At 43.9% G+C, this 17,580-nt stretch overlaps 1 long non-coding RNA gene across 1 annotated transcript; it reads right to left on the reverse strand.

Moving 5' to 3' along the window:
- Positions 1-355: 355 nt before the first annotated feature.
- On the reverse strand, positions 356-4,174 carry LOC115153840 (uncharacterized). The gene is made up of 4 exons (XR_003867772.1): positions 4,030-4,174; positions 863-1,571; positions 713-751; positions 356-621 (listed from the first exon to the last, which is right to left on the reverse strand). It is a non-coding gene; the product is annotated as an uncharacterized LOC115153840 (long non-coding RNA).
- Positions 4,175-17,580: the final 13,406 nt, after the last annotated feature.

Here is a 17,580-nt window from a genome sequence, read left to right on the forward strand (position 1 = left end):
CTGTGGGGGAACCCCCATAAATTCTTCAAATAACCCCTTTAAATGGACCCTTGAAGAACATTTGAAGAACCTTTTGGGGTACATTTTTGAACTACCCTCCTTCCCCTATTAATATTATTATTAATAATATACATAACAACATAACACAATATTTTAGTTGTCAGTGTTTATTATGATTTTAGTGGCAAAGCAGAATAAAAAATCTAAATATGAGGTAAACTCCCAGAAGCCCCAAGTCCAGTGGGTTTATCCTTTGACGTGTTGTTGTTAATGTGTTGATGTTCTCCGTATCCATAGCCAGAACGATTTTGCAGTGCATGGTGATCAAACAGGTTTCCTGTTATATTAATCAGAGGTGTAGGGAGGGTGAAGTCTGTGAACTCAAAAATAGTAATTATACAGATGATTAACAAAACATGCACACGACAGTATTCATAACTTGGTTTTTGTGTTAAATGTGAAAAACACTTTTGATAATGGTTTTCATACACATACCTTGTCCATAATGTAGAGGCCTATGTGATTTTTATTGAAGAGGTAAGGGAGGAGGATGGAAAATGTGATCTGCATAACATACCAATACCAATAGAAATACCTTTCTATGCCTCCTCATCTGTATACCTGCAGACACAGACACAAAAGTGAGCAGTTCAGTCATCTGCACCCAATACAGCTAGCCTTCAGCATATTCTTATAGCCTACATATTCTCACCTCTTTGTTGATTGATATCCATTAAATTGGGTCCATTTTCTATTTTAAAAAGATTTCCACAAATATTAAAAGATAGATGGTATCGTCATAAAACAATATCAATTTAGATCATACAAGGGATCTTTACATTTTTCAGTTAAGTTCCTGCACCTGCTGTCCTTTCAAATTCAAATCCAAGTGAATCAGTTGGGCAGTTAGGTTCCTGCAAGAACCCCCACCAACTATTGTAGTTGTTGTCATTCGCCATTTTGAATCCACAATGGGTTTCGGGCTGAATCTTCGCCCCTACAGTTGACCAATCACCGCCGAAGGGGCATAGACTTCGGCAACCGAATTTCGGCTTGCCTCGAGAAAAAATATTGTATGCACAAACAGTCAAAAAAACCTTGCCGAAGACTATAACGAGACAAAATGTCTCCATATTATGTGCACGAACTGTTCCGGATTCGCAGCATGCGGACACCTTAACCCTCCACCCCTCCATCTCCACTTAGCCCAGACAACAAAGGCTTTTAGTGGGCAGAAAGGGCCTCTTTATCCGGGTCCTCCTGGCTATTACACACACACAAAGGCTTCCCTCACGTCATCAAAGAGCTCCAGTCAGAGAGGGACAGCTATCTCACTCCTAGCTTTAATGTCTTGACCCCAGTAGCCCTGAGGATATGGAGACTGGCTAGGTGTCCTCTCCACATGGTGCAAACAGCCAGGGCCATTTTCCATTCCATTTCCTCTCTCGTCTCCCTCCCTCACCTCACCAGGCAGACGTGACGGTATCCCACACCATGGCACCTACTCGCTCGACGCCTGACCTCTCAGCTGGGCTCTCTGCGACCAGGACACTCAGACTCAGACACAGTGGCTGGAAGAAGGAAGACATGACGTTAGGTTATTACAGGGATGCACTCAGACTCATATGATCATATTATTCGTCTTGACCGAGGATGGAGAAGGCAATAGAGAAACCTCTGAGGCATTCGGCACTGTCACTGGACAACCAGGCTGTGACCTTGGGCCTGTGAAGATGTGGGGATGTTTTACTTAGCCTTTGTTCCGGAGGTGTCCTCTCTCCAGACCTGGGTTTAAGTACTATTGTAATCTTTTGATTGTTCCCAGCTAGCACATAATGTTCTGAGAACCATATGTTCTTAGAGATTGGTGAGAGCGTGGTTGTCCAATGGTTATTTAGTATACAACTATCCCACTTCTTTATGGGAATGGTGCAGGATAGATGCTTGGCTTTGGAACATTCTCAGCACATTTGAGTTTATTTATTTATTAATACATTTTTAAAAAATGATGAAAAGTTGGTATTTCATTAGTTTAAGACAACTTTTCCTAAATGTTCCAACATGGTTACACATTCCATTAAAACCACAAGGAAACTTTGCATTCAGAGAACGTTCTCAGAATGTTATTTAAAAACATATGCATTCCGTTCTGAGCATCAACAAAACTCTCTCGATCCTCTATCTTGTTAAGTGTGTTTAGGTTGGTTGACCGCGACCACTAATTGACCACACCTGATGTTAATGAGTGCTTGTTTACTTTGAACTGGGGTCTGTTTGAATAGATTGAAATGAACAGCTTTGTATTTTGTTCACTGCGCCACGTGTACTAATTACATGGATAGAGAAAAGAAGGCCATAGATTTCAACCTTGCTTACATCATGCCAAAATTTAAAAATAAATGTGTTTGCATGATTAATGCCTAAGCAAGTGTATTTCCTTGTGTCCTATCTGTGCTTGGAGTTTAAACGTGTTAACCTAAGCTAGCAGTCTTATTGAAATATGTTCTCAGAATGTTATTTAATGACCTTCGAATTACCTATAATTTTCGTTCTCAGAACGTTAATAAAACCTCCATGGAAAACTTTCAGGGAACCATAGTAAAACGTTCTCAGAACCTCCCTGCAACCTAAAAATTAACATTCCCAGGAAAGGCGAAATTCTCACTTCGGTTCTCAGAACATTTTTAAAAAACTGTCAGGAAATATGGCTTTATTTCCGGAACCAATGGGAAACCAAACACTTAGGTTCCCACAACCAAATATGCTAGCTGGATTTGCTTGAGCCTGCCTGGAGTGCCAGAAATAAGGGACTTTGAGTTTTGTGACTATGCTATTGGTTCATTAAGGCAGACAAGCCCAATCAAGCAGAGAAATTGTTTCAGATAGTACAGTATTTGAACCCAGGCCTGCCTTGTCTTTCATGCCGGGATATGGTCAGAGTGATTTACAGCCAGGTCAGGTTTGTGTTCCTGACCTCCATGCCACTCCCCTGTCTGTCTGATGACCTCCCCCAGGCCAGGAGCTCTGTGCCTGGGCCAGGCCCCCAACCTCAGTAGCCCTGGATTTCCTCAGCCTGGAGGCCTGGAGGAGACACACTGACATGTTTATACCAGGCCTGGTGATTTATCCTCCCACCATGGAGACACAGCATTGACAGGGCATCATAGCACAGACTGGACTACAGACTAATGCGTCAGCTTGACTGGTTTCCAGTGGTTGGTTTTTACCAAGCAGCGTTGTGGCAGGGTTAGGGAAAACTGTGCTGACTGTTGGGTTGGAAGACTTTGCTAATCGACTTTCCTAAGGTACAGAATAATGCTTCTGTTCCTTGGTCTTGGGAAAGTTTCCTGACATTAAAGATTAAATGGGTAACAGCAAAGCTGGGTACTCATATAACCACAGACGTACACGCACAAGCACGCAGCACACACACGCAGCAAACACACCAACTCAGCAATGACGTAGGCCAGCTGCCGTGGCCCCAACCGGGATGAGGAGGTCAGGAACATTAGCCTCCATTCGGAGAGGAGAGAGCAAGCATATCCAACGAGACCCACCTGCCACTTTATTTATGAAATTACTCATGCAGCTTCAATCATGGGTTAACAGTATGACCCCCTCAACCCGGCCCACCCTGGCTCCCTTCAACAGTGGGCTGTCCATCATCTAGAACCCCCCTCTACACCCCTATGCCAACAAAATTACCACCCCCACCTTTACCGCCCCCTCTACAGTACCTCTAATACCCAAACACTCCATAACAACAGAACACGTCACCCTCTGAGCTCATGAAAATTATACACTTGTTTTTATGAAAATGTTTCACTTCCTGAATTGACTGAATTGAAACCTGTTGACCCAAACCGTCATTTGTACTCTAACCAAGCTGACAATTCAAGTCCACTGATGATAGTCTTAGCAAGTGTGGTGGGTTGTGGACTCTCCATCCTAAGTCCTGATCCTTTTCAGTGCTGGTTAATTTAACAGAATCACCAAACTCCAGCACCCTCCTCCATCCCCTCCACTCACCCCTGGTGGCTGCTCGGGCCACTTTTACTTCCATATATTTAGATATGTAATCCTATGGGAAGCCCAGGCTGAATGGGCTGGCTCAAAGCCCTCTCGCTGTGTCTATACAATAAAGGGGACTTATTGAAACAAGGCTGGCACTGGGATCCCCGTGGAGGGACGAGGAGGGGGGTGTATTTATTTGGAGAGTGGCGGGAGGCTGGTTAACCTTTGATCAATGCCGCGTGCCCCATTCCCCTGTCTGTCCCTGGGATCATTGCCCTATGGATGGGCGTTACCGTCCACCGGGTCAACCCTGTCTTCCAGCAATGGAGCCGAGCCCAACCAACTAAACTTCCCCTACTTTTGGGGTGGCTGAGAGGACTCTAAACACTTTCCATCAAACTTTAATTTACCCTGTGGTTATGGAGTCATTTATTCAGTTTGGTATTTTTGTGTTTGAACTGCATAACAACTTATCATGTTACCAGATCCAAGACCGACTTTAAAGTCCCTTTGTGGCGACTAAGAGTTAATCTGCAATTTCGACACTCCTCATGATATTTCATTCACCTCTTCATAACACATGTAGTAATTTATCAAGCGTCATGTTTGCTCTGTATAACAACTTATAATGTTACCAGATAAAAGAGTGAAGCATGAGTGTGTTTTCATATCAAATGTCCCCAGACAGTGTGATTCTGTCTTCCACAGGGAGGGCAGACTGTCTCAGTGCAGGCCAGATGCCAGGGACCATCTGTCTGGTGTCCGCAGAGCCTGACAGGGTGATCCATTACCTCCACCACAGATCTTCCCACACCAGCCCCAAGCCTCAGATATTGCCCCAGACTACCAACCCCAGTCTCCAACCCCCAGTCCCTAACCCCAGCCCCCAGCCTCAAGCACAGGCCCCAGATATTGCCCCAGCCCCTGTCCATATTCCCAAGGAGTCGCCCACCACCTCCGCTCTCCCGTTCCTACCATGTCAATATCTGATTCACATGCTGAAAAGCCCAGCCAAAACTCAATCGCATTCTTCAAAGGGGACACATGAGCCGGGGAGGAAAACATCTTATCTATCCAGAGTATTTAGCATTTAAATAATGTATAAATTATGCTATACTTTATTCCCCTTGCATAGGTTGTGTTTTTCTTTCATTCCCCTAAAGACCAAATGTGGTTAATCATAGATACATATCAGACACTTTGTTTCACTCTGTGACATTTTAATATCCAGTTTTGCTGAAAGACTTTAAAATATGAAGCTAAACCACACTCACATGGATATGGGAGAGATATACCCCAGCTAACAATTCTAGGGAGAGAGAACATTTTGTAATGTTACACATAATGTTTCGCTAGTGTCCAGTTTTCCGTTACTTAGGGGAGTATTCTATCTATGTTCGCAAAAACCTTCTCAGAACCTTTTTAGCATTTAGAGTTCAAACCAGATAGTAGCCAGAACATGGTTATCATATTCTCAAAATATACAATATTACTGTTCTAGACACAGTGTCATGGGACGTTGCAAGTACATTCATATGTCCAGTTTTCTGAGGGTTAGGAGAATGTTCCACCAATGCCCACCAGACATACACAGAACATGGTTAATATGCTTGCAGCGCATAAGGTAATGTTCTAGACATGTTTAATGGGAACGTTTCAAGAACATTCGTGCCCAGTTTTCTCAGGGTTATGGGAATATTCTCTCAATGTCCTACCAAACATACACAGAACATGTTTGCCATGTTCTCAGAATAAAATAATTTAATGTTCCAGACACGTTTCACAGGAGCGTTGCAAGAACATTCATGTGTCCAGTTTTCTGTGGGTTAGGAGAATATCCCATCAACGTCCCACCAAACACACACACAGAACATGGTTGCCATGTTCTCACAACATAAGATATTCATGTTTTAGACACATTTCATGAGAACGTTTGAAGAACATTTCTGTGCATCAGTTGTCAGGACATCAAAGAAACGTAATCCCCCCTCAAAAAAAATGTCATTACACATTACATCATGTTACTGTTGGCGAGCCAATCAAGGCCCTGATTGGTGAACCACGGATCCATTCATAGCTCTTTGTTTGTTGGTTGGATACTGAGGGATTATTTAAGATACTCTTTGAAGACGTAGGGTTTCAGATGTTTTCCCAAAGATGGGCAGGGACTCAAGGGGAAGCTGGTTCCACCATTGGGGTTCCAGAGCAGATAAGAGCTTGGACTGGGCTGAATCGGGAGCTGCCCTCTCGTAGTGGTGGGAGGGCCAAGAGATCAGAGGTGGCAGAACAGAATAGTCGGGTTGGGGTGTAGTGTTTGAGCAGAGACTGAAGGAAGGGAGGGGCAGTTCCCATTGCTGCTCCGTAGGCAAGCACCGGGTATTGGAAGTGGTTGCGAGCTTCGACTGGAAGCCAGCGGAGTGTGTGGAGGAGTGGGGTGACATGGGAGATCTTGGGAAGGTTCAACACCAAGCAGACTGCAGCGTTCTGCATATGTTGCAGAGGTCTAGAACATTGATACCTTATGTTCTGAGAATATGGCAACCATGTTCTGTGTAAGTTTAGTGGAATGTTGATGGAATATTCTCCTAACCCACAGAAAACTGGACACATGAATGTTCTTATAATGTTCTCATGAAACATGACGTGTTCTGTGTAAGTTCTATTTGACATTAAGGGGATGGTCTCTTGGAAACATTCTTGGCACATCACAGGAAAATTCTTATGAAAATGTTAGCTAATGACCTAATGAGACTCATAAGGGAACGCTCTCTAAAGTTGTGGGAGCGTTTGCTGTTAGCTGGGTACTGTGTGTCTGTATTCAGGACCCAGGCCCTCTAAGTGATTGTGTGAACCCCTGTGCAAATAACACATGTTCAATGTCCCAAATGGCACCCTATTCCCTATATTGTGCACTACTTTTGACCAGAGCCCTGTGGTTCCTGGTCAAAAGTAGTACACTAAATTTGGGATCCTACAATGATCAACCGCGACGTCGTCCCACAGAAAGTCAAATTCCTTTAGCTTCAGCAGAAGAGTCTCCTCTTAGTCTCGCTGAAAAGGCCATTGTGCAAACTTGATCTTGGAGCGATCCCTCCAATAACAATACCCAATATTTCTGTTGAGGGGAAAACACACGGCAGAGGAGATTATTTAAATTATACTTAAAGAGGAGAGAAAACGGATAGACATGGAAGAGAAACACTTAAGTTTAGGAATTTGTCAGTGAGAGAAGTGAACAAAACCCCAGAGGTTGTAAGATCAGACGACTATGCAAGCCCTTGCCCAGCAACCAAATTTAAAGTCAGCCTAAATAATCCTGCAAAGTGCTGCTGAAACACAGAGGGGTGTCTTACGAATCAGATTTGGTCCACTCTGAGTTCAACTCGGGATAACCAGTCATACGAATGAGGCTCACCTTTTAACTTCATCCGGTGAAATTGGAGGGCGCGCAATTCAAATAAATAATCATAATAATAAACATTTATGAACACACAAGAGCCACACCTGTCACCAAGGGAGTACCACAAGGCTCAATCCTAGGCCCCACGCTCTTCTCAATGTACATCAACAACATAGCTCAGTTTAAAAGCTTAAATTCTTCTTAATATAACTGCTTGCCTACGGAGCTGTGAGGGGAACGGCACCTTCGTACCTTCAGGCTCTGATCAGGCCCTTCACCCAAACAAGGGCACTGCGTTCATCCACCTCTGGCCTGCTCGCCTCCCTACCTCTGAGGAAGCACAGTTCCCGCTCAGCCCAGTCAAAACTGTTCGCTGCTCTGGCACCCAAATGGTGGAACAAGCTCGCTCACGACGCCAGGGTCAATCACCACCTTCCGGAGACACCTGAAACCCCACCTCTTCAAGGAATACCTAGGTTAGCATAAAGTAATCCTTCTAACCCCCCCCCCCCCTTAAAGGATTTAGATGCACTATTGTAAAGTGGTTGTTCCACTGGATATCATAAGGTGAATGTACCAATTTGTAAGTCGCTCTGGATAAAAGTGTCTGCTAAATGACTTAAATGTAAATGTAAATGCATTGTCCGATTTACAATTGGCTTTACAGCGAAAGCATACCATGCAATTGTTTGAGGACGGCGCCCCACATCAACATATTTTTCAACCAGCACAGGCTTCATAAAATCACAAATAGCAATTAAATAAATAAATTACTTTTGAAAATCTTTCTCTGTTTGCAATCCCAAGGATCCTAGCTACAACATGAATGGTCATTTTGTTAGATAAAATCCTTCTTTATATCCCAAAAAGTCTGTTTAGTTGGCGCCATCGATTTCAGTAATCCACTCGTTCAACATACAGACAAAGGAGTCCAAAAAGCTACCACTAAACTTTGTTCAAACAAGTCAAACTACGTTTCCATTTAATCCTCAGGTATCCTAAAATGTAAATAAACTATAATATTTCATACGGAAAGAAGTATTTTCAATAGAAAAGTAAAATTAGTAGGCGCAGGTCCTCTTCGTCGCATTCCGACAGACTGATTTTCCACTAGGACTCTTTGTACCAAAACTCCAAATTCTTACTTGTTTTGGAAGAAAAAAGCCTGAAACCTTAAACAAAGACTGTTGACATCTAGTGGAAGCCATAGGAATTGCAATCTGGGAGCTGTAATTACATAGGACCCATAGCTTTCCATTATTAGAGCCTGGGACCTCAAAATAAAATCAGGTTGGTTTTTCTTTGGATTTCTTTCTTTGGAATATCAATTATGTTATAGTCTCATACATTATTTTAACATTTCTACAAACTTCAAAGTGTTTTCTATCCAATGCTACCAATTATATGCATATCCTGGCTTCTGGGCCTGAGTAACAGGCAGTTTACTTTGGGCACAGTAGTCAGGCTGAAATTCCGAAAAATAGACCCTATCCCTAAGAAGTTTTAAAAGGTCGGAGATAGGCTTGGCGATAATAGGAGCAGCAACCTTAAAGAAGAAAGGGTCTAAACCATCTGACCCAGATGGTTTTTTGGTGTCAAGTTTCAGGTGCACCTTGGACTCAGTGACTGCCTGCAGGGATAAACTTTGTAGTGGGGCAGGGGAAAAAGAGGGAGCAGCATCGGGGATTGTCACATTAGAAGGGGTGGGAAATTAGGAAATGTTGGACGGGCAAGGAGGCATGGCTAAGTCAAATAGGAATCCTGACTTAATGAAGTGGTGATTAAAGAGCTCAGCCATGTGCTTCTTGTCAGTAACAACAACATCAACTTTAAGGGACATGGGCAGCTGTGAGGAGGAGAGTTTATTCTCCAGGTCTTTAACCGTTTTCCACAACTTCTTGGGGTTAGACCCACAGAGAGAGAACTGCTCCGTAAAGTAACTAACTTTGGCCTTCCGGACAGCCAGAGTGCACTTATTTCTCATTTCCTGATTGAGAGCCAGTCAGCCTGGGTATGCCTTTGCCGAGCCTTTCGCCAAATGCAATTCTTGAGGTGGAGTAACTCTGGAAGATCACGGTCGAACCAGGGGCTGAACCTGTTTTTAATTCTCATTTTCTTTATGGGAGTGTGTTTGTTAACAATACCAATGAAAATATCAAAAAATAAGGTCTATTTCTCGCCAGTTCATGAAGGAAGGCTTGCTCATTAAAGTTTTTGACAGCCCTATTCATAACTAACCTGCTCCAGGGCATGCTAACTCAGGTCTAACTCCACTTACCCTGAATGAAGTGTCTGAGCCATGAGTTGAGGGCCAATGAAATCTGATTCCCTCCCTCTTGCAAAGATTGCATCATCATCCCCATTTGAGGAAGATGACTGATTCAATATTTTATTAATAAAGTGTTTATTTGTTTTAAAAAAAGTAATATGTTAAAATACCTATCACATTATTTAGTAATGACAGAATGCATTTGAAACTTCACGCACAGTAAAACTTTTGTGTGACTTAATCAAATTATTTTATCGATAGGAGTGGGGAAAAAGTGCTTGCACATTGATAAGCACACCAAAGACAGCATTAATGAAAAGTAATAAAAGACTTCTAAAAGCCCATTTTACACCATAGCCTGCTGAATTTGCAAGATAACTTTCCTTCATTTTTATTTAGTCACAAATTAAAACGTATCACTGACTTGCCCATGAATTTATGCTTCAGCATTGTCTCAATATGCAAGCGCAGTTACAAGTCTGCTAGAATTAGCAGCAGGCAGACAAGCAAAATCCACCGTTGTAGTACGGATGAAGCCAGAGCTGGAATGTGAAGCTAACTGAAGCTGGTTAGCTTCAGAAAACACTGAGTAGATCTAGCTTGCTTCATAGGATACCCCTCTGGAGCTCAAATTCCACTGGGGGCGTGTGGTGCGCACACGTGCGCACGCCCCTCACCAGTCTCAATCCCTACCAACCACAGGCTTTTAAGTTGACCTCCATTAGGTAAGTGAGCAATTAGTGGACTTATGGGAACTTAGAAACTGTCACAGTAACAGGATGTGTGTTTAGGGAGGGGGTGTGGTTAAGCCTGAGTGCCTGAGTGCCTGAGAGAGGGAGTGGTCACATTCCCATAGCCTGGGGCTTATTTGGGCATTTCAGACGTGAGGTCTTGTCACTGATAGGCCATGGGACCAGTTTTGACATGCCACCATCCCTCCCTCCACCCCATTCCCTTTCCCCTTCCCAGACAGTCAGTATAGATAGATAAATACACACACTCATATAAAAGAGCATCTTAAGAGCCTAATGGAGTTAAGCGCCCCAATGAAAGCAACACCAGTCCAATAAACGTCATGTTGTAAGGCTCGGCACAAACAAAGGCTCAAGGACAGTTTGGATCTGTTTACTCACCACTACTTAAAGGGACATGGGTTGTACTTGGAACAATGTCAGTTCCTCGTAAAATGGCCTGTCTGAAAGGTTCACTTGTAGTATGAGTGTGTTGTTTATTTGCGCCAATGTTAGATCAACTCAGACAGTAGACAAGATTTTAATTTAAATGTTGTTTGTTCACGGAGAGGATGTTCCATGCTCTGTCTCTGTTCTTCTCTCTCTCAATTCAAAAGGCGCTTTATTGGCATTGGAAACGTGTTTACGTTGCCAAAGGAAGTGAATTAAACAATTAAAACGCTCTCTCTCATAATGCTACACATTTGAGGCCAATTGCAACCATCTAAAGCTACCTGATAATTTGTTAAACCATCAAATGTTTTACATGTAATCTTTTGGTTCAACCATAATGCACTATAAGCATCATCAACAGGGGGAACATATTGGGTATATAAAAAAGTGTTGTGTTTTTGTGGACTGTGGTGTTTTTACTGTAGTAATTCAGGGTCAGGGCCTTAGCTTCATCTGTCTCCCAATACAGTTTCACCCTCCATGGGCCTGTCTCACCCTCACGAGCCCAACTGGAATTAGTCCCTTCCCAGTCTCACCCTCCCTCCAGTCCAACTGGACCTAGTCCCTTCCTTCCCACAATGGAAGGGCGTTCAAACCTGTCCTGACCTCTAACCTCAACAGCACTTCCTTAGTCCAAACAACCCACCTCTGTCGCAGCCAGCCTGGTTTCAATTACAAGATTGTAAAAAAAAAAGCAGGGCAAAGAGCGAGGCTTGTACATGTAAAGGGGTGGAGGGGTGAAGAGAGAGAACATTTTGAATCGGTTTCCCTCGAGTGACTTGTCTATTTGATGTCAGCTTTGTGGGACTGGGAAGGGTTGTGTTGCTCACAGTACAATCTCTCTCTCTCTCTCTCTCTCTCTCTCTCTCTCTCTCTCTCTCTTGCTCTCTCTCGCATCAACTCTGTCTCTCTCTTTTTATCTCTCTCTTTCAGAGGCACTTACTTCAAAGAGGAAACTCATCTCCCTCCTGCCGTCCTTCTCTCAGCAGAGACCACCAGGGGAAAACAACAGAGACAGAGAAAGAGAGAGAGGGGGAGGAGGGAAAGACGGAAAGATGGCATCCCAGATTGGACAGTCTGGGGCCTGGCTTTTGAAGTGAATAAAGACAGAATTATGCTCAGAAGTCATTGATAAAAGCTCACAGGCCGTCACTCAGAGAGAGAGGGGGGACAACACTGTGTCAAGTCTGTGTTGGGATGTGCCAGCTAACTGAAGAGTTGGGGGTGGTGGCAGGGGGTTTGAAAACCTGGCGGGGTATCGCCACGACGACAGACTCTTGACAGCACATGTTCCATTCTCCCTCCGCTGAGGGGACCTGTTCCGTTACGTTCTGGCATTGCCGTGACGACGCTGTGAAATGTTTCCTAAGTGGCCGGGCACCGGTGGGTTCGCACGCAAAATAAAAATGATGGCAGTGGTACCCTCAACGTGGTTTGGGTTATAATGACTTTCCATTATGATTGTCCACACAGCGAGCAGAGCAGAGCGGAGAGAGAAAGAGAGGAGAGCCCTGCAGTCTTCCAGCCTCCCGTGGCTTGCTCCCCTCCTTCCTCTCTCTCCGTGGTGAAGAGATGCTTTGTTCACTCCGTGAAGAGGATTTTCCAACCAGGGGCGTTTGGGAAGGAAAGTGGGGAAAAAGAAAAGTTAAGCACCACACTGTGAAGCATCAACTGTTATGTGGTGCTGGTGGTGCTCATAAAATGCCTGTTAAAAAGTGTGTGGCTGCATTCTAAACGGCACTTGTGATTTATATTGCTTGTTCCACTGTTATTCTCCAGTAGGAGGACCAATATCGAAAGACTAGTTCAAATCTATTTCCAAACATTCACATTCAAGTATTTCAAGGATATTTTAGTCCAGGTTTGAAAGACAACAGAACACCTCTTGGGTGTGAGAAAATGATTTTGATCCAAGTTAAGATAGACAGATGCAGTGGACAAATGAAGTGGTACGTAGATGAGAGGGTCACACTGTAAAAGTTAGAATACCCTCTCCTTTCCTCCCCAATGTGCCGGCACAGATCCCAGATCTCATACGCTGAAAAAAATGAAGGTTCTTAAATGGTTCTTCCTCAGCTCTTAACGTTCTTTGGAGAACTCTTGCCCGATAAAGACCCTTTGAGTTAAGTTTGGGATTCTTGACGTGGCATCTACGGTTCTTCAGAATTCTAAAAGGTTCTTGAAATGTATGGAAACCTATAGATGTGTCCCTTTCATAGCACACAACAAATTGGCCAGTGTTAAATAGTGTTGCTTTTTCAGTGTAATATTTCTAGTGTTGATTCGATAGTTAAATTAACACTATAAAGAGTTCAATTAACACTCAGTGTTATAAAATAACCGCAGTGTTGGTGTTAATGATCAGAGTTGAATCAAAACCACGCCCATAATTATCATATTTCCCAGCATGCTCTATTGCAGATAGATTTTTGGTATTGTTTGTTGCAATATTTGTGTTTTTGCATGTATGTGCATTGATATAATTAATCTAATGCTACTCAAATATAAATAGCATACATTTTTCTAAAGTATTCCACCGTTACTTGGTCTTATTGCACACCTTCCTGAAATGGTTGTTTCTGTTCAGATGGTTACGGATAGTTTCGTGTCTTATTCTTCGCAACACTGGCAATGCAGGTTGTGGGTGAATAAAAATGTAGGATATTCCCACTATGGCTGGATTCCAATAGGAATTACACATCACTTTGCAAGCCAGCATGAGTTTCAGCCCACTGTATCAGGGTAAAACTAGCCCTCAAAAGCAGGCCAGATAAATATGTATTGAAGAATTTAATAAACACTTAATTTAGGATCTAACTTGGAGAAGGCAACGGGACTGTTAATTAATGAATGCAACAACCATATTTCTGTCACTAGCAAACACAGTCATGGGTGGTAATATGTAAATAAGGCTTAAAACCCTACTGCGGGGGGCAAAACTTTTCTGGTTTTACATTTGTGTATGGTTCTTCAAAGAACCATCCCATTTATGGTTCTTCTGAGACCCTAAAATGGTTCCCCTATGGCATCGCTCTCAAGAACCTTATTTGGTTTCCTACTTGCACCTTTATTTTTAAGAGTGTAGGAATCAACCAGCATCAAAGCATCTCTTTCTCCTGTGGTATTTAACAGAAGTGTTTGAAATCCCTAGGAGCTGGTGTCCTCTCTCAGGCAGGATGAAACTCTGCACACGCTTACCAGCCATGTCAGACACTACACGCCTCATTCACTACACAGCACAGCCTAACTGGTACAATGGGCACATTATTGGGATGAAAAGAGAGGCGAGGCACAGTGCAGGGGTAGGGGGTAAAGGGGTAGGGGTAAGGGTGCGGCTGGAGAAGGGACAAGGAGATGACAGTGGTGTACTGAGTGCGTGTCATATTTTGGGAGTTGGCAGAAGGGGTACAAAGCGGAGGCCTGTTTGCGACAACACTTTGAATGTAGATAATATTTCACGGTCTATATTCTGCTCCCACCCACTGTGCTCTGGAGAAGACAGTCGTCTCTTGCCTGCCCGGGATATTATGAATGTTGAATTGTTTCTTTCTCCATTGCAAAGGACACTGATCTTTTAGTTTATTTCTACTACACAGGGGTAGAAACATAGTTTCATTTGTTTAATAATAGTCACATGTACGGGGAAAATGACAATAGTTTATCCATAGAGTTGTGTGTGTGTGTGTGTGTGTGTTGGTTTGTGTGTATCCATAGGTAAAAACCAGTGTGTGTACAGAACCTGATGTACACAACGGGGAAATGAAAGAATGGTTAAAACCTCTCGTTAGTCAGCAAACAGACCCAGAGGTCAGCTATAATAACCCACAGCTGACTGCTCTGTGTGTGTGTGTTAGTGTGTGTGTGTGTGTGTGTGTTAGTGTGTGTGTGTGTGTTAGTGTGCGTGTCTGCTCCCGATGTGTGAAAGAGATAAAGACTTGCATAACAAAAAGGAGGCCCTGGCCAACACAAGGTCAACATTACTGCCCTATGTACAGTAAGCCCCCCCTCTTTTTTCCTCAGTGCCAGACAGTGTCTGTATTCAACATTTTTAAAGCAACATCAGTCACATATGAGTGAAGCTAATAATGACACATGCCGTTGGAGTCGTCGGAGGCGTTTTTCCGCGACGTCGCTCTGTGTGTGTGTGTGTGTGTGTGTGTGTGTGTGTGTGGGGGGGTGATGAATGCTGATGAATATTAATATTTTTAGAGTGACTACTTAGATTTAGTGGGTGAACTCTGAGCAAACAGGGCTTCTTGAACAAACCACTCTTTGTAGCGAGAACATGGTGGCTGAGAAAAATGTTTAATAATAACTAAACTGTAGGTCTGCAAGGGTGAGAAATGCCTGGCTGGCTGTGTGTGTGTGTGCGTCTACCATGCACTACTGTGTGTTAGCTAGTCTACCTCTTATTCCTCAACACTGTTGGACTGTTATCCCTCACCAGAATTTTAATCCCATTTTCCACCTCAGTGTGACTTCCTCTCTCAACAGTGCTCTTTAATTAAACTGACCAAGAGTCAGAGGAATTAGCACATATAACTTTTAATACGCTCCATGCTGTGTGCCAGCAAAACTAATGGACAACATTACTGACACCGCTATCGCTCCTTACACGCTGACCTGGGTTCAAATACTATTTGAAATCATTTAAATACTTTGAGTGTTTACTCTAGCATGCCTGGAGTGCCAGATGGGCAGGGTTTGTAATTTTGGATCTATTCTATTGGTCCATTTAGCCAGGCGAGCTAAATCAAACCCAGATAAAGTATTTCAAATGATTTCAAATAGTATATGAACCCAGTTCTTCTAACACGCTAACTCCACTGAACAAGTTCTGTCCCGCGGAGGCAGGCAGAGGGAGATTGTCATGTAGTTTTTCCAGTGTTAATAACTTGACCTCTGAGGAACAGGTCACGCTGTGTGTACGAAAACTGTCTATTGGCTTTCCCCCTGAAAGGCTGTTTCTGGTAGGTAATCACCGGTAGGAATTTGAGAAGGTCACAGCTCCCTTACGTTATGAATGCCATACAACTAATAAAACACGGCAAGTTCAACCCCTCAGGAGCCCAGCGGCCACAGAGAGGGAGGTGTGTGTGTGTGTGTGTGTGTGTGTATGTGTGTGTGTGTGTGTGTGTGTGTGTGTGTGTGTGTGTGTGTGTGTGTGTGTGTGTGTGTGTGTGTGTGTGTGTGTGTGTGTGTGTAATCTCGGACACCCAGAACTAAAATCTCGCTTAATTGCGTCAGACACTTGATTAAGTTTTGAGGGGAGACCTGCATCAGGCAAGTCTATTGGCTAAATGTCCCCTACCCTTACTAAATTCGAAAGATTCTAAAACCTGCGAAAGCTTGATTTGTATAAATGATCAGTAATGGAAAAACTACGAAGCGTAAAAAAAGTTCCCCATTAGTCGTCGACGCATCCCAGTCAGTTGACAGATACTACCACCATTTAAGTTACGTGCATCTGTCCATGAGAGATGTGTGTGTGACAATTTCTCTCCTTTCCTCCTTTTTACCTTCCTTACTTTGTCACCAGCTTCATCCACAGTTCTTTCCTCCTCCCTTCCACATCAAACCACCACAACATATTTCAACACCAGAAATTGCACAAATAAATTCAACAACACACCTATAAAAAAACATGTTGAGCCTCATTCAGCCTCATTCTGTAGAGCCTCATTCATTCTCATTCTGTTGAGCCTCATTCAGTGTAACCCATCTTCTTCTGGATATGTTTCTCAGATGAGAAGAAGGTGTCCAGGGTACCTCCCTCTGTGTGCGACCCTGACCTCTGACCTCTGCTCCAGGGGCCCATCTCCAGCTCCCTGACACCCTGGGAAAAGCATTATTAAAGTGGGGGGAAGAGAGAGAAAGATAGAAACAGAGAAAAAGTGAGAGGGAAAGAGAGAGAGAGAGATCGTGTGAGCAACAGAGACAGTCCCGGCCCCACAATAGACAAGTCACTGTTTCAAAATGTTTTCAAAATGTTTCTCTCCATTCCTTTGGCCCGGGGAAGGGCTTTCTCTGCTTAATGAGTCCAGCTGACTCCTTCACTCAGGGTCAGGGGGAGGCTGGGGGGTGGGGGAGGCATGGGGAGGCAGGGGGTGGGGGGGGTCAGTGTTAGAGACACACATTGAAACCTAACCCCTCCAGAGCCTGTAGTCAGACAGGCCCAGCAGGGCTGAGGCCCTGGAACCCTCCCACACTTGAGCAGACAGAGTAGAGAGGGAGGCGCAGGGATCAAAGATCAGGCCCTTATTGAGTTCCTCTACCCTCCCTCTCTCCCCCTCTTTTTCACTCTCTCTCTCTCTGCTTTGGTTTCGGTGTGCCTTGAAGCGTGTGTGTGTGTGTGTGCACGTGTAACAGTGTAGGTTCCGTCCCTCTCTTCCCCCCAACCCGGGCTCGAACCAGGGACCCTTGCACACATCAACAACTGACACCCCACGAAGCATCGTTACCCATCGCGCCACATAAGCCACGGCCCTTGCAACGCAAGGAGAAACCCTACTTCAAGTCTCACAGCGAGTGACGTCACCGATTGAAACGCTATTAGCGCGCACCACCGCTAACTAACTAGCCATTTCACATCGGTTACACACGTGCGTGTACAAGAAAGAGAAGGTGCACGTTGGTTGGTCGGTGTCTTTTCTTTGAGTTACTGTCTGATGTAAGGCCTCTGTGGCCCTATGATCTGTGTGTCATTCCAAAAG

The sequence above is a fragment of the Salmo trutta genome, chromosome 2 (assembly GCF_901001165.1).
Source record: "Salmo trutta chromosome 2, fSalTru1.1, whole genome shotgun sequence".
Lineage (NCBI taxonomy): Eukaryota > Metazoa > Chordata > Actinopteri > Salmoniformes > Salmonidae > Salmo > Salmo trutta.